The sequence below is a fragment of the Halichoerus grypus genome, chromosome 7 (assembly GCF_964656455.1).
Source record: "Halichoerus grypus chromosome 7, mHalGry1.hap1.1, whole genome shotgun sequence".
Lineage (NCBI taxonomy): Eukaryota > Metazoa > Chordata > Mammalia > Carnivora > Phocidae > Halichoerus > Halichoerus grypus.
In genome coordinates, this window is record NC_135718.1 from 64,357,979 (window position 1) to 64,376,785 (window position 18,807).

The 18,807-nt window shown below is 39.8% G+C and overlaps 2 pseudogenes; both read right to left on the reverse strand.

Annotated features, from left to right (window-relative positions):
* Positions 1-6,329: 6,329 nt before the first annotated feature.
* On the reverse strand, positions 6,330-13,438 carry LOC118542520 (GPI alpha-1,4-mannosyltransferase I, stabilizing subunit pseudogene; annotated as a pseudogene).
* Positions 13,439-15,006: 1,568 nt separating this feature from the next.
* On the reverse strand, positions 15,007-17,718 carry LOC118542519 (small ribosomal subunit protein RACK1 pseudogene; annotated as a pseudogene).
* Positions 17,719-18,807: the final 1,089 nt, after the last annotated feature.

An 18,807-nucleotide genomic window follows, 5' to 3' on the forward strand; every position in this document is an offset into this window, starting at 1 on the left:
AGGCTGATCCTTGGCACAGAGACTGCCTATCACAGTCAGCACAACAAAAACAGCAAGCCCCGAGGAAGAGAGAGAATCCCAAGGTAACACATTCTTAGATTCAAACGTCCAGCTTTCAACGACAACAAAAGAATCACAAAGCATAATTAAAAAAATAAACAAAACAACAGGAAGTATGGCCCATTCAAAGGAAAAATAAAAATCAACAGGAGCTTTCCCTGAAAAAGACCTGATGGCTGATCTACCAGAGAAAGTGTTTTAAAACCACCATCATAAAGATGCTCAAACACTAAAGGAAGACACGGAGAAAGTCAAGAAAATGATGAACAAAATGGAAATAGCAACAAAGAGAAAACTTAAAAAGAAATGAAAAAGAAATTCTGAAGCTGAAAGTAAGATAACTGAAATGAAAAATCATTAGAAGGATTCAAAGGCAGATTTCAGCAGGCAGAAGAAAAACATCAGTGAACATGAAGATAGAGTAATGAAAATAATGGAGTCTGAGGAACAGAAAAAAAAAGTTTAAAGAAAAGCAAACAGAGCTTAAGAGACCTTTTGGACACCATATGCATTGTGGGAGTGCCAGAAGAGAAGAGAGAAAGAGGCAGAGAGAATATTTGAAAAATACAGCAGCTGAAAACTTCTCAAATTTGATGAAAGACATGACTATAAATATCCAAGATGCTTAATGAACTCCAAGTAAGGTGAAATCAGAGACTCACACTGAGATGTATTATAGTTAAACTTTAAAAAGACAAGGAGAGAATCTTGAAAGCAGCAATAGAAGCAACTCCTCACATACAAGGAATCTTCCATAAGATTAGAAGCAGATTTCTCATCATAAACTTGGGAGGCCAGAAAGCAGTGGGCTGATATCCTATATCCAGCAAAACTGTCCTTCAAAAGTGACAGAGGTTGGAAGATGGCAGCAGAGTAGGAGGAACCTAGGCTCACCTCGTCCTATGAATACAGCTAGATAACTATCAAATTATCCTAAATACCCCAGCAATCGACCAGAAGACTGGCAAAACAAACTCCACACTAAAGGTAGAGAAGAGGCCACATCAAAGAAGGTAGGAAGTTGCAGAGATGCAGTTTGGGAGAGAAACAGATCTTGGCTGCTGCAGTGGGGAGGGAACTATGGTTGCAGAAAAGGGCAAGACACAAATTAAAACACAGAGGAACACAGGGGGAAAATGATTCCACATGGCAATCAGCTTGGAAAACAAGAGGACCTTAATTTCTTGCAACCAGTAGGGCTTAAAGCCTGGAGTGTTACAGGTCAGTGTGCTTGGCTCTGGGAGAGCTTGGAGGACATTGGGGCTGCTCTTGGAGAAAACAGGGCAAACAGCCTTCATACACACAGCACAGACACAGTGATCTGAAGAGTGCCTGTGGCACACAGTGGGGAGGTTAGTTGCTCATCTTGGAGTGTGTCCCAGAGAGGCAGAGTTCACAAAGAGACCTCTCAGGGAACAAAGGAAGTGGCCAGCACCATTTCCCTCCTCCTCTCCTCAGCATAAACACAGAGCCACCTGTAGGAACTTGCTACCTAACTTGCTTACACCAAACCCCGCTCCCCCCTCCTCCTGCCCCATGCTCCAGTGGAACCACCCTTCCTAGTCACACTTGCCCCAGTTCCAGTGATTCTGGCCCCTCCCCCAGAAGACCTGCCCAAACCCCTGTCAACAACCATCTCCTGACCAGAGAGTTTTGTGAGGCCTCAGTTCTGGTGGCAGCAGTAATGGGTCTCATTTCTCAAGCAGACCAGAGCACATCTAGTTAAAATGTGCCACCAAACATTGCCCACAACAAGCAAACAAAGCCCCTGCAGACAACTGGCCTGAAGGATAAAGTAGCCAGGGCACAACAGCAGAGTGTATGTAGCACACATTGGAGCCACTCCTAGAAGCACCAGGCCCTGGAGAACAGGGCACTATAGGACCTTTTCTTTATAAAACCATTACCCTCAAGAACAGGAGACATAGCTGACTTTCCTAACACAGGGAAACAGTCATAGAAACTTAGGAAAAAATGAGAAGACAGGGTAATATGTCCTAAATGAAAGAGGCGGACAAGGCCATGGCTGGAGATCTAAGCAAAACAGATACAAGTAACATGCCTGATGGAGAATTTAAAGCAAGGATCATAGGATACTCAATGGACTTGAGAAAAGAGTGGAGGACATCAGTGATACCATTAACACAGAGATAAAGAATAACATAGCAGAGATAAAGAGCTTGATAAACAAAAGGAGAAACACACTTGATGGAAAGAAGAGCAGGCTGGAAGAAGCAGAGGAATGAATTAATGACCTAGCAGAGTCATGGGAAGTAAGCAAGCTGATCAAAAGAGAGAAAAAAGAATTATGCAAAATGAGAATAGACATAGGGCACTCAGTGATTTCATTAAACATAGTAATATTCATATTGTAGGAGTCCCAGAAGAAGAGAGAGAAAAGGTGCAGAGAATTTATTTGAAGAAATAATAGTTGAAAACTTCCCTAATCTGAGGAAGGAAATAGATATCCAGATGCAGGAGGCACAGAGAGCTCTCAACAAGGGCAGATCCACACCAAAACATACTGTAATTAAAATGGCAAAATATAGTGATAAAGAAAAAAATATTAAAAGCAACAAAACAAAAGAAGACAGTTACATACAAAGAAAACCACATAAGGCTATCATTGGAATTTTCAGCAGAAACTTTTGAACAAGGTCATGATCTCAGGGTCCTGGGATCAAGCCATGCGTCAGGCTCCCTGCTCAGCAGGAGTCTTCTTCTTCTCCCTATGCCTCCCTGCCCCCCGCCCCGGCTCATGCTCTCTCTCCGTCCCCTCCACTGAAATAAATAAATAAGATCTTTTAAAAAAAGAAACTTTCTGAGCAAAAAATAAATAAAAATAAAAACAAATAAATAAAAAGAAATTTTCTGAACTAAAAAGGATGGGCATAATATATTCAAAGTGCTGAATGGGAAAAATCTGTAGTCAAGAATACACTATCCAGCAAGGCAGTCATTCAGAATAGAAGGAGAGATAAATAGTTTCCCAGACAAACAAAAACTAAAGGAGTTCATGACCACTAAACCAACCCTGCAAGAAATATTAAAAGGAACTCTGAGTGGAAAGGACAGGCCAAAAATGACAATATGAAAGTACTAAACACAAAAGCAGTGAAAATTAATATTTCTGTAAAAAATCAGTCAAGGAATTTACAAAATAAAAGGTTATGAAATATAACAACATATACCTAAAATGGGATGAAATAAGCAAAGAACAGGTTCAAAATTAAATGACCATCAACTTAATATAGACTGCTAAATGCAGAAGATGTTTTTTAATGGTAACTGTAAATTTAAAAAGCCACTAATAAATATGCAAAGAATAAAGAGAAAGAAATCCAATTATGGCACTAAAGTAAACCAGCAAACCATGAAAAAGAGAAGACAAAAAAGGATCAGAGAAAATCTTCAGAAACAACCACAAAACAGGCAATAAAATCACAATAAATATATCAATAATGACTTTGATTGTAAATGAACAGAACACTCCAATCAAAAGACACAGGTGATAGAACGGATAAAAAAAAAACAAAACAAGACCCATCTATAAGCTGCCTAAAAGAGATTCATTTTAGACCTAAACACACCTGCAGGCTGAAAGTGAGTGGATGTCAAAAGAAACCAGAGTAGCAATACTTATATCAGACAAAATAGACTTTAAAACAAAGACTAAAACAAGAGACAAGGAAGGACACTATATGATAAAAGGGACAATCCAACAAGAAAATATCACAATTGTAAATATTTATGCACCTAACATGGGATCACCCAAATACATAAAACAGTTAATAACAAACATAAGGGAACTAATTAATAATGTTACAAAGATAGTAGGGGACTTTAACACCCCACTTACATCAATGGAAAAATCATCTAAACAGAAAATCAACAAGAAAACAATGGCTTTGACTGACACACTGGAACAGATTAACAGATATTCAGAACTTCCCATTCTAAAACAGCAGAATACACATTCTTTTCAAGTGCACATGGAACACTCTCCAGAACAGATCACATATTAGGCCACAAAACAGGCCTCAATAAATTCAAAAAGATTGAAGTCATACCATGCATCTTTTCTGACCACAATGCTATGAAACTAGAAGTCAACCACTAGAAAAAATCTGGAAAGACCACAAATACATGGCGGTTAAGTAACATACAACTAAACAATGAATGGGTCAACCAGGAAATCAAAAAAGAAATCAAAAATTACATGGAAACAAATGAAAATGAAAACACAACAGTTCAAAACCTCTGGGATGCAGCAAAGGCGGCTCTAAGAGGGAAGTTTATAGCAATACAGGCCTACCTCAAGAAGCAAGAAAAATCTCAAACAACCTAACCTTACAACTAAAAGAGCTAGAAAAGAACAGCAAACAAAACCTAAAACCAGCAGAAGGAAGGAAAAATAAAGATTAGAGCAGAAATTAATGATATAGAAACAAAAAAACTATAGAACAGATGAGCAATGAAACCAGGAGCTGGTTCTTTGGGGGGAAAAAAAATCAATAAAATTGATAAGCCTCTAGCCAGACTTATCAAGAAAAAAGGGGAAAGACTCAAATAAATAAAACCACAAATGAGAGAGAAGAAATAATAACAAATACCACAGAAATACAAACAATTGTAAGAAAGTATTATGATAAACCATATGCCAACAAGTTGGACAACCTAGAAGAAATGGATAAATTTCTAGAAACATATAACCTACCAAACAGAAACAGGAAGAAATAGAAAATTTTAATGGACTAATTACCAGCAAATAAATTGAATCAGTAATCAAAACATTCCTAACAAACAAAAGTCCAGGGCCAGATGCCTTCACAGGCAAATTCTAGCAAACATTTAAAGAAGAGTTAATACCTATTCCTCTCAAACTATTCCAAAAACAGAAAAGGAATGGAAACTTCCAAATTCATTCTATGAGGCCAGCATTACCCAGATACCAAAACCAGATAAAGACACTACAAAAAGAGAGAACTACAGACCAATATCTCTGATGAACATAGATGCAAAAGTCCTCAGCAAAATACTAGCAAACCGAATCTAACAATACATTAAAAAAATCATTCACCACAATCAAATGGAATTTATTCCTGGGTTGCAAGGGTGGTTCAATATTTGTAATCAATCAATGTGATAGATCACATCAATCAAAGAAAGGATAAGAATCATTTGATTATTTCAATAGACATAAAAAAACATTTGACAAAGTATAACATCCATTCATGATAAAAACCCTTCACTAAGTAGGTTTAGAGGGAACATACCTCAATATAATAAAGGCCATTAGTGAAAAATTCATAGCTACCATCATCCTCAATGGGGAAAAACCTTCCCCCTAAGGTCAGGAACAAGACAAGGATATCCATTCTCACCACTTTTTTTTTTTTAAGATTTTATTTATTTATTTGAGAGAGAGAGAGAGAATGCGAGCACATACACACACAAGCAGAGGGAGAGGGAGAAGTAGGCTCCCCGATGAGCAGGGAGCCCGATGCGGGACTCAATCCCAGGACCCTGGGATCATGACTTGAGCCGAAGTCAGATGCTTAACCTACTGAGCCACCCAGGCATCCCACTATTCTCACCACTTTTATTCAACATTTGATTCAACTGGAAGTCTTAGCCACAGCAATAAGACAACAAAAAGAAATAAAAGGCATTCAAATCAGTAAGAAAGAAGTAAAATCTTCACTCTTTGCAGATGCACGAAACTATATATAGAAAACCTGAAAGACACCACCAAAACACTCCTAGAACTGATAAACAAATTCTGTAAAGTCACAGGACACAAAATCAACATATAGAAATCTGTTGCATTTCTATACACCAATAATGAAGCAGCAGAAAGAGAAATTAAGAAAAAAATCCCATTTACAATTGCAACAAAAAAGTAAGATACATATGAATAAACCTCACTAAAAAGGTAAAAGACCTGTACTCTGAAAACTATAAAACACTGATGAAAGAAATTGAATTACTACACAAAGAAATGGAAAGACATTCCATGCCCATGGATTGGAAAAAATATATATATTGTTAAAATGTCTATATTACCCAAAGCAATCTACATATTTTTTCATCTAAATTATTTTATTCTTATTTATAATGATTTTCTCAATTTTTAACTGAAATTAAAATGTTTTTATTTACAAAATGAGAGTAATTTGTCTCTAATACATAAAGTACTCATTTTCCTAACTGAAATGAAGTAAATAAGTCTTATTTAGGTTCATAGAAAGCTTTTAACTCCATAAAACTTATAGGGGAAAATGGCCATACTTGCAAATAGCCACAGGGATCAAAGTAGGATACAGGAGGGTAATGAGCAGAGTCATAGAACATACTACAGAAGTAATGTATAGTCAACCTCACTGGAATCTGTAGAGTCACATTCTTATATATGGATTTATATTTCATATTATTCCATTGGCAGATATCCTTATTCTTCAAAGCCCAAGGATCTGCTACTTCCGCGTGAGCGCAGCATTTCAAAATTGGAAACTCTTGGTCATAATACATCAAGAAATCAGGGTTCTTGACCACAATAAAGGTTTCCCCATCTTGACTATGCGGCCAATTAATAGTGATAGTGCACAGGCAAAAAAGCTTGGAAACAAGGCTCTGTGAATCTTGTCTGGCATAAATTAGAACTTCAGATTCCTTGGACAAATAACTGGGAGCTTCTATATTAAAATTTTCTGAAACCATCACTGCCTCTGTTACGTTTCTCTCTCGAAATGAAGCTAGCTCATATGGATTCACAAAAAGTCCTGTCAGGATGTACTGTTTAATCAAGAGTCAGCAGGCCTGGAAGTCCTCAGTATTTTCTCCAAATTTCACTTCTATTAAAAGGTCTCTGTGGGAACCATCTTTTAAAATTTCTTGCCTCAAAATAATTTCAGAGCAAGTGGCCCTTGTGCCAGGATTGGTGGGGGTGGCAGTGAAAACTGTGGCTGGTGTGTCGGTGAGCCCAGCCACGACCCAGAGGAGTGGCCAGGCCACTGCCCGGATGCCCGTAACCTGTCAGCCAGGACGGGGAAGAAACGCGGATGGAGGAGCCTGTGCACACCTCAGGCCATTCCTAGAGTGTGCTGCCACAGAATTAGTGACCACCACAGAAGACTCAGTGACACCCCCCTGAGGTCCTGCCATTCCCTGGCTCTCCTGGCTCTGGCCCCTGCGAGTTCCGGTGTTGTGGGAGGCAGCAGGCCTGGCATCCTTGTTCTCTCCCTCCCTGCCCCTCGCACTCTACACATTCAAAGCAGTCCCGATCAAAATACCAACAGCATTTTTCACAGAACTAGAACAAACAATCCTAACATTTGTATGGAACCACAAAAGACCCCAAATAACCAAAGCAATCTTGAAAAAGAAAAGCAAAGCTGGGGACATCACAATTACAGACTTCAAGTTATATTACAAAGCTGTAGGGTTCAAAACAGTATGGTACTGGCACAAAAATAGACACAGAGATCAACAGAACTGAATAGACAATCCAGAAATAAACCCACAATTATATGGTCAATTAATCTCTGACAAAGCAGGAAAGAAGTCCAATGGGAAAAAAAGCCTCTTCAACAAATGGTGTTGGGAAAACTGGACAGCAACATGCAAAAGAATGAAACTGGACCACTTTCTTACACCATACACAAAAATAAATTCAAAATGGGTTAAAGGCCTAAATATGAGACCTGAAACCATAAAAATCCTAGAAGAGAGCACAGGCCGTAATTTCTCTGACATCAGCTAGCAATTTTTTCTAGATAGAGCCCCCGAGGCAAGGGAAACAAAAGCAAAAATAAACTATTGGGACTACAACAAAATAGAAAGCTTCTGCACAGCAAAGGAAACAATCAACAAAACCAAAAGGCAACCTATGCAATGGGAGAAGATATCTGCAAAGGACATATCTGATAAAGGGTTAGTATCAAAACATATAAAGGACTTCTCTAACTCAACACGTCCTCCCAAAAAATAATAATCCTATTAAAAATGAGAAGACTTGGACAAACATTTCTCCAAGAAAGACATACAGCTGGCCAAGAGACACAGGAAAAGATGCTCAACATCACTCATCATTAGGGAGATGCAAAACAAACCACAATGAGATATTACCTCCCACCTGTCAGAATGGTTAAAATCAACAACACAAAACATAACAAGCGTTGGCAAGAATGTGGAAAGAAAGGAACCCTCTTACACTATTGGTGGGAATGCAAACTGGTGCAACCACTGCGGAAAACAGTATGGAGGTTCCTCAAAAAATTAAAAATTGAACTACCATATGATCAAGTAATTCCACTAGAGGGTACTTATTTAAAGAATACGAAAACACTAATTCAAAAAGATATATGCATCTCTATGTTTATTGCAACATTATTTACAATAGCCAAATTATGGAAGGAGCCTAGTGTCCACTGATGGATGAATGCATAAAGAAGATGTGATATGGGGCACCTGGCTGGCTCAGTTGGTAGGGCATGCAACTCTTGATTTCACAGTCGTGAGTTCAAGCCACATGTTGGGGGTAGACTTTACTTAAAAGAAGAAGTGGTGTGTGTGTGTGTGTGTGTGTGTGTGTGTGTGTCGGAATATTACACAGCCATAAAAAGAATGAAATCTTGTCATTTGCAAGTCAGTCAGAGAAAGACAAATACCATATGATCTCACTCATATGTGGAATTTAAGAAACAAATGAACAAAGAAAAACAACAAACCAAAAAATAGACTCTGGGGTGCCTGGATGGCTCAGCCGGTTAAGCATCTGACTCTTGATTTTGGCTCAGTTCATGATCTCGGGTTTGCGAAATCAAGCCCCAAGTTGGGCTCCATGCTGAGCACGGAGTCTGCTTGAGATTCTCTCTCTCCCTCTCCTTCTGTCCTTCCCCCTGTTTGCTATCTCTCTCTTTCTCTAAATAAAATAAAAAAAACTTTAAAAAAAAATTCTCTTTAAACAAACAAACAAACAAAAAACCCCAGACTCTTAACTGTAGAGAACAAACTGACAGTTACCAGAGAGGAGGTGGGTGGGGGGATGGGTTAAATAAGTGATGGGGATTGAAGAGTGCAGGTGTTGGGATGAGCACTGAGTAATGTGTAGAATTGTTGAATCACTATATTGTACACATGAAACTAATATAACACTGTATATTAAGTATACTGGGTTAAAATTAAAAAAAAAAAAAAACTCCGACGAGATACCACCACATACCAATTACTATGTTTTGGCTACTATCAAGAAAAACAAAAAAAACCCAAAAAACAGAAAATAACAAATGTTGGTGAGAATGTGGAGAAATTGAAACCATTCTGCATTCTTGATGAGAATAAAAAACGGTACAGATGCTATGGAAACCAGAATGGAGGTGCCTCAAAAAATTAATAATAGAACGACCGTATGACCCAGCAATTCCACTTGTAAATACATACCAAAAAGAATTGAAAGCAGTATCTCAAAAATGTACTGGTACACTCGTGTTCATAACAGTGTAATTCACAATAGCTAAAATGTGGAAGCAATCCAAGTGCCCACTGAAGGACAAATAGATAAGCAAAATGTGATATAATTCATACAATGGAATATTATTCAGCCATAAAAATGAAGAATTTTCTGATATATCTACAACATGGATAAACCTTGAGGACATTATGCTAAGTAAAATAAAATAATCACAAAAAGACAAATACTGATTGATTCCACTTCTATGAGGTACCTAGATTAGTCAAAATCATAGAGACAGAATGAAGAATGGTGGCTGCTGGGGAAAAGGGAGGTTATTGTTTAATGGGTATAGAGTTTCAGTTTTGCAAGATGAAAGAGTCATAGAGATGGATGGTGGTGATGGTTGTACAACATTATGAATGTATTTAATGCCACTGAACTGTACAATTAAAATGGTTAGGATGGTAAATTTTGTCATGTGTATTTTTACAATTAAAAAAACCTTGGAAAAAATATATTTATGGGGGCGCCTGGGTGGCTCAGTCGTTAAGCATCTGCCTTCGGCTCAGGTCATGATCCCAGGGTCCTGGGATCGAGCCCCACATCGGGCTCCCTGTGCTGCGGGAAGCCTGCTTCTCCCTCTCCCACTCCCCCTGCTTGTGTTCCTTCTCTCGCTATCTCTGTCAAATAAATAAATCTTTAAAAATATATATATATATATTTATGATCCATCTTTTTCTCTTAATTCTTACTACTATCACTTAAGTCTGGCCAGGTGTCAACAGACTAGCCACAGGCTGAATCCAGGCCAGAGACATGCTTTTTGTTTTTGTTTTTGTTTTTTTTTTAATTAGTTGCCAATATAAAAACTGGGAATCTCCAGATACCATTTTCCACTTAGGAGAACCAAGATTCTTTGGAGAAATGACAGTTCCAAGTTTGGGCAGGAAATTTTAAAAGATGAGCTGGGACATCGTGTCATACAAGATAGTAAAGAAGTTACCAACTTCTTTAATTTGGGGTTGTGCCAAATGACTCAGGGGCCAACTTGCAGAGGCTCAGATGTATAAAATGTGAGATGATTTTATCATCAACCAGAAAAACTGCAATACATTAAAAACCATTGAATATATTTAAATCTTTGAGTTCATAATCATAATAAAAACAATTAATTGATAACCAGGAAGATGCATGGGAATTAGCTCATTATTTTGAAAATATACAAGTAAAAGGAAAGAGTCAAACGTTCTTCCTGCCATCCCTGAACAAAGTACACTGCTAAGTAACCAAATAATGGATAAGGGAAAGTTTCTCTTTACAGAAGTATTCTAGCTAATAAGTAAAGAGGTTCTTATGCGCACACATACACTATATACATATATAATTGATATAATAGAAAATCACTATTCTGCAACCTCAAAAAACTAGTTGAACCAGATATTCAATATGAATGGCTGCTAATATTATAGAAAAGAGAGACATCACATTACAGGTCTTCTGGCATATGAAAGAACACAATACCACTTATTTAGTAGGTTTGCCCAAAAAAGTTGAGCTGAAATTTGATCAAGCTTCTATATCTGACTACCAGTTGACAGAAAATACAGAGGAAAGGTGAAAACATTAAATGATACTTTAAGGACGCAATCAGAATAATCCAGACTCTGGAAATTTTTACAGAACAAACATCCCAGTTTCTTTAATATATGAAAAAAATGCAAGACACCCATGAAGGATTATCTCCTAATAATAGCACTGGGGTTTAAAGCACAGACTTTAAGCATCAGAATGTCTTAGAGACAAGTACTGCCTCTGCCATTTATCAGCCATTTGCATGGAGAAACTAACCTAACCTCTTCAAGTTCAGGCTTCTTTACCTATAAAATGGTAATACTAACAGCAACTATCTCATAGAGTTGTGAGGATTGAGATAATGGACATAAAACACTTAGCTCATTGCCTAACTTATGGTACATGCACAATAAGTTATTTTTATAATCTTCATCATTAAAGAATGTGTGCTGAATGATTAAATGAATGACTAGAATTAATCGGCTAAAAATACTGAATATGAACTATTCTTAGCTGATAATGTTGGCCATGTCATTTACTCAATATTTATTGGGCACTGGAGCTAGCGCAGAAATGTACAAAAATGAGTAAGATGTGGCCTCTACACTTGGATTTTTGCCTTTTCAAAAAAAAAAATCCTCCATGTCTTAACCCCAAGGAATACTAGCTAATGAGGATGTCAAGTCCCCTCTAACAGTCTGCTGGGAAGAACTCTGAGAATAGAGGACCATCATTCATTGTTCTTTCCTACAGAACCTGATTGAGGGGTGGGTAATGCTCATTGTCATGAGTGTACTCTGCATTATTGAAACACTTTAGGACTATGAACAGTCTTAACAGACCTTGGCTGCTTTCGTCTGGCTCTCTTTTGCTCGTCACTTCCACCTGTTCTTCCTTTCCATCTGCAAGTTTTCCTTCTGCTGCGTACACCACCTGAGGATCAAAAGATAGGCATATTCATCGGTATGACTTGGACAGCAGAAAATGAGCAAACGGAATGTTGCCAGAATGTTAAGAGAACAAGTACTTCCTCATTAAAGAAGAGACAACTAACCTACTTAAAAGCTGAGATCCGAACAACTAATGCAGGACAGACAGTCCCCACCTTATGAACACTCAACTTACAAATGAACCAGACACACATTACTGCTCTACCCCAGCCCCAACCCAGGAAGCTGCTGTTAGCATGGGCACCACTAGGTGCAGGAAGAGGGGGGAATGAAGATTTTATAGAATCAGGGGTTCAAAATAAAAGGGAAAAACTGAGACGAGGTTAGCTTGTTTTCATCACTTGGCATCAGGGAAATCCAAATCAAAACCTCAATGAGATACCACCTCACACCAGTCAGAATGGCTAAAATTAACAAGTCAGGAAACGACAGGTGTTGGCGGGGATGCGGAGAAAGGAGAACCCTCCTACACTGTTGATGGGAATGCAAGCTGGTGCAGCCACTCTGGAAAACAGTATGGAGGTTCCTCAAAAAGTTGAAAATAGAGCTACCATATGATCCAGCAATTGCACTACTGGGTATTTACCCCAAAGATACAAATGTAGGGATCTGAAGGGGTACGTGCAGCCCAATGTTTATAGCAGCAACGTCCACAATAGCCAAACTATGGAAAGAGCCAAGAGGTCCATCAACAGATGAATGGATAAAGAAGATGTGGTATATACATACAATGGAATATTATGCAGCCATCAAAAGGAATGAGATCTTGCCATTTGCAAAGACGTGGATGGAACTGGAGGATAAGTCAATCAGAGAAAGACATGTATCATATGACCTCACTGATATGAGGAATTCTTAATCTCAGGAAACAAACTGAGGGTTGCTGGAGTGGTGGGGGGTGGGAGGGATGGGGTGGCTGAGTGATAGACATTGGGGAGGGTATGTGCTATGGTGAGCGCTATGAATTGTGCAAGACTGTTGAATCACAGACCTGTACCTCTGAAACAAATAATACATTAGATGTTAAAAAAAAAAAAAAAAAGATAGCAGGAAGGGAAGAATGAAGTGGGGGAAATCGGAGGGGGAGACGAACCATGAGAGACTATGGACTCTTAGAAACAAACTGAGGGTTCTAGAGGGGAGGGGTGTGGGGGCGATGGGTTACCCTGGTGATGGTATTAAAGAGGGCACGTTCTGCATGGAGCACTGGGTGTTATATGCAAACAATGAATCATGGAACACTACATCAAAAACTAATGATGTAATGTATGGTGATTAACATAACATAATAATAAGAAATAAAAAATAGAAAAAAAAGAATAGCTTGTTTTCCCAACCATATCTCAAGTTTATTCAGTTAACTCTGTTTTACTGCCTGAAATTCTGTATTAGAGAGAGCCATGGTTAGCAAGCAGGGCTTTTTAAAAAGACAACTACTTCTAATGGGAGTTTTTGCAATCCTCTATTACTTTCAGGGTAATTTTTCACTAATGATATGAGAGACTCTTAACGTCAGTGGTTTTTTTTAATGTATTTTTAATCAGAGAGAAAGATCGCCCTGATCGCACCAACCACAATAGGTACTCAGCACCATAGGCACAGCATCCTGAGCAAGGGACGTTCCCTTGTTAAGTCTAATTCACAGCCACCATGTGTCAGAAACCCAACCACCATTTGTACATGTAATACAACAGGAAAGGAGCCCCCTGGAGTTCTTATTTGGGGGGTCTCTAAGATGGAGGACAGAGACCTGAGACAGCCCGCAACAAAGCCTACCCCCTGGAGGAAAGCCAACCAAAGTAAAAGAGGCCAACAGACAAAGAGAAGCTGATCTGAAAAATGTATAAGGAAACAGACACAGAGAAAGAGAAAGAAAAGGAGGGGAAAAAATCCTGCTGAAGTCATTTGAACTCCTAGAAACTATGGACTTTCTAGTTACACAAGCCAATACAGTCTTGATATGCTTAATATACTCTGAATTGTGGTTTTTTTGTCCCCTCCAAACAATAGCCCTAGAAGAGCTTCATTCTCAGACCCACTGGTTCACTTCCTGGCTTGTCTCTCCCTGACCACTCAGCAGGCATCCACCTGGTTTCCAGAGTAGTGACCTCTCTCCTCAGGGCCTTGTCTTCCAAGGGCAACTCCGAAATAAGACTGGCCAGTCCCCCAGATCAGCTTCTCTCCCTGGAGCTGGCCTATGAAGGGGGAATGCTATACTTCTAGGTACAGCATTCCTTCCTGATTATGTGATCTGGGCCTTTATTTTCCTCCTGTGTTGTTGGATACCCCTTGAACAGTACTATATAGAATTCCAAATATTTCTCAACAGCTTTTGAAAACAGTGGAGATACACCGTGAGGGTCCCCAGAGCTGGGTTGTAAATATTTGCATTGGTAGAGTAAGTGAAGTTGAGCAGTGGAATACTATGGGTAACGAATGGGCATTTGTTTATTGCATTTAAGGTTTGAGCTAAGGTTTTTGCCGACTTTATTTCAATGTAGTTTGTGTAGTCATTTCCCAGAAATTACATGACCTTCTAGGATCTTTTTAGATTTTTTTTACATTTTATTACAAGGGGGAAAAAAAAAACTTAAAAAGAGACCATATTTAATTCCACCTTTCCTTTTTTTAAAAAAAGATTCATTTGAGAGAGAGAGCACGCAAGGGAACACAAGCACAAGCAGTGGGGGAGGGTGGAGGGACAGAGGGAGAGGGAGACGTAGACTCCCCACTCAGCACGGAGCCCTACACGGGGTTCGATCCCAGGGCCCTGAGATCATGACCTGAGCTGAAGGCAGACGTTTAACCAACTGAACCACCCAAGCGCCCCTAATTCTACCTTTCTAAAATAAGTATTTCCTTCCAGTTTGCACCTAATGTATTTTTTTTTTAATTTTAAAAGTCAGAAAACCAATTTTTTTATTTCTAAAGCTCTGTCATAGATTTCTGGCAGGTGCCGATGGTCACCTGCTACACGAGACCCCTGTAGCTGGCAAACAGAGTCTAGCCATCAGCAGACCGGGCCAGAGAGGTTCACTGGGGTGGCTCCGCCTCGCTGCTCGTACTGATGACTTCCTGCTTCAGTTCGCCTACAATGATCTTGCCTTCTAAGTCCCAGATCTTGATGCTGGGGCCCGTGGCAGCACAGAGCCTGTCACGGTTAGGACTGAAGCCCAGGGCACTGATGATGTCCCCACCATCTAGAGTATAAAGATGCTTGCCTTTGTGGAGGTCCCACAGCATGGCCTGGCCCTCCTCGCCTCCAGAGACACAGAGGGAGCCATCTGGAGACAGACTCACAGCGTGCGAGTACCCTGCGTGGCTGATGTGATTGGTCTTCAGCTTGTAGTTTGCCTCGTTCCATACACGGACCAGCTTGTCCCAGCCACAGGAGACAACGATGGGATCACTGCTATTGGATGAGAAGCAGACACAAGACACCCACTCCGAATGGCTCCCATCCTGGACAGTATATTTGCATACACCCAGAGTATTCTACTACTCGATGGTTTTATGTATGGAGCCAGAGACAATTTGCGACATTGTCAGAGGAGAAGGCCTCACTCAGCACACCCTTGGTATGGCCTACAAATCTGTGTGTGGAGGTATCCGTTGAGAGATCCCAAAGCCGGAGGGCTCCACCTCAGGAGTCTGGCCATCCGAGGAGATGACCCTGAGGAACACGCTGGGGATGCCCTAGTCAGTCTCCTCCCTGGTCAGCTTCTCAAGAGGCAGACAGTATCATGTCCAGGAACTGGGGAGTGGCAGGAATCTGCGTCAACCAGCCTTTGTGGCCTTTGAGGGTACCACAAAGTGTCATCTGCTTAGTCACGGCGGTGCCAAGGGCGGGTGTCCCCGCAGCGACAAGGATGGAGCTGGATGGCTCAGAGAGACTAGCACCACAGCCGCTCTGGCCACAGCCCTACTGGGGAATAAAGAGCTGCATCTGATGTATTTCTATTTTTCCACATGTGGAATCCCAGTGATATAACTGTCTGCTTTGTCACTTATATTAAAAAATAAAAGCTTTTCTCCGTGCCTGGTCTTCATAAATATGATTTAATAGTTATATGTGTAATATAATGTAACTGTAAACAGAAATATAATTTAATTCTATTCCTTCCAATAGATATATAATTTACATGATATTCATAATTTACATTATCTAGTCGCTAGACATTTTAATTTTTTCCCAATGGAAAGTGGAATTATTGGGTCAAAAATCTATGAACAGCTCTTGCTGTGTATTATGTAAAATTCATTCTCAAAAGAATTATTTCAAGTCACTCCACCAGCCAAGTGCGGGTGCACGTGTATCAATGTTTCACTTAACATGCGAGAGAGGCTGTCTTTGGTACGATCTTATTTCTCTTTTTCTAATAGAATACGTACTACATGTTACTTTAATGGACATCATCTAAATTAAAATCTGAATTTCAAAAGGAATAATTAAGACTTAAGGAGACAAAAATGAAAGCTTGCAAGTATGTAATTTTTCTATTTCTAAATCTTTTGAAAGTTAGCACTATTAATGTATACTATTTATAATTCTTTTCCCTGTTTTAGACACTGTAACTTACAGAGAAGAATGTAATCTTGCATGGGCATGCTATCCTACAGTAAAGACTCTGGTTTCACAGGGCATTAAAACAAAGATGCAGATCTGTCATTTTATACTCCACTAAAAAACAGGTATACCTTGTAAAAGACAAAACTGTAAGGAACAGAAGAGTCAGAGAAGGCAAAACCTAGAGATTTCATTTGAGAGGTTTTACAGAGTCACAAAGAAGAGGGATTAAAACTCATGAACCAATACCATTCAAAAATATCCCATGCTTTTCTGACGCTTGATGCATCTACCGTCCCTGTTCCAAGGTCTGAATCTTTCTTTAGGACAAGTATCCAAGCTATAAATCTACAGGGTGCTTTACTTAGGAAGCAGTAACAGGCTGAGTGGGGCTATGTGGCCCTAGATGAGGACTCTGGAACAATCTTTAACTCTGGAATTCTGCCAAGAATGAGGTGCAGCTCTGGGCTAGACTTAGGACAATGAAGACTGAAAGGACTGACACATTTAAACAGTTGTGGTCAGACTGCAGAGACTAGCAGCCCTAAAACAGATTGCATGCAAACTTGATAGACTGTTTTTAACTCCTTGCTTGTTTATCAATGTGTGTAGTCTTCATAAAAGCACTTTAGCAGGTTATATGATGTTTATATTCCAAATGCCATACTCTAAACTTGGATTTCTACAATTCACCCACAGGCTCTTGTTGTTAAGTATATATAACAGCAAAAAAAAAAAAAAAAAAAAGTTAGAAAAAGACTATTTCTATAATTATTCTACAAGAGTATTGAAGGTAATATATGTGAAGTGCTTAGTGCATTCAATCCTTCATTCATTCAACAAATTTTTACGAGTACCTATTAGGCATTAGAAATTCGGTGATGAATAAAGGTTCTTGCCCTCTGGGAACAGACATTTTCAGAGGTGGAACAGAGAGGGCAGACAAATAAATACAATACCTCTAATTAATTAAACTATTAAATATAATTTACGTAACAGAAAATGACATTAAGTCCTCGAAGATCGCATAAAGAACTGAAATGGAAGATGACAAAGTTGAGGAGGTGGGAAGATCCTAAATGAGATGGCTCTTTGCACTTTACAGCACCTATCATTTCCAGGATCTGCGCTAGTCCTTCCTTCCTCCTCTGGCCTGCACCAGCCTACAGCCGCTGCAACCCCAGCCCGTGTGCACACTCAGGACACGGTCACGCATACGCACGCCCCTTTTCTGATGACCCCGAGACTTGGCTCAGTATTATGAGACTAGAAAACCTTACTTTTTTTTTTTTTTTTAAAAGATTTTATTTATCTAGGGCGCCTGGGTGGCTCAGTCATTAAGCGTCTGTCTTCGGCTCAGGTCATGATCCCAGGGTCCTGGAATCGAGTCCCACATCGGGCTCCCTCCTCGGCGGGAAGCCTGCTTCTCCCTCTCCCACTCCCGCTGCTTGTATTCCTGCTCTCGCTACCTCTGTCTCTGTCAAATAAATAAATAAAGTCTTTTTAAAAAAAATTTTTTTTTTATTTATCTATTTGAGAGAGAGAATGAGAGAGCACAAGCAGGGGGAGTGGCAGGCAGAGGGAAAGGGAGAAGCAAGCTTCCCGCCAAGCAGGGAGCCCGATGTGGGACTCGATCCCAGGACCGTGGGATCATGAGCTGAGCGAAGGCAGACGCTCAACCGACCGAGCCGCCCAGACGCCCCTAAAAAACCCCACTTTAAAGAAACTGCAGGCAATAGGCACTCTTAGCTGCCCAAAATGATACTCGGTTATTGGAACTGCAGCTTGACATATTTTTTCCAGTCACCACTTTAATCTCTCATAGCACATTAACCAAAAACCACTGAACAAAGAGCATTTGAGAGAAAGAATAGCTGACTTCAAACGCGGAGAGAGAAAAACTTGGGGGTAGGAGAGGAGCGTGGGCACTCACCAGGCACTTGTGTAGAGCATGGCCATTCAGTCTCCACTGAAAGTCACCACCGGTTCAGTACCAACTGCGACAGCGTGGAAACGACTCTCCCGAGGTTAGAAGTCATCTAACTCTAGCTCTCAGGGCAGTCCTCACCAACTCAAAAGAAATTAGATAAATCCCATCTGGGAAACTGCACCTGAAGGCTGCTTTCTGCAAGTCTCTGGGAGAAGGTTCAGGAAGCCCAGCAACGGGGCTCACACCAGCTGCATATGTCTCACCAGGGCTAGGA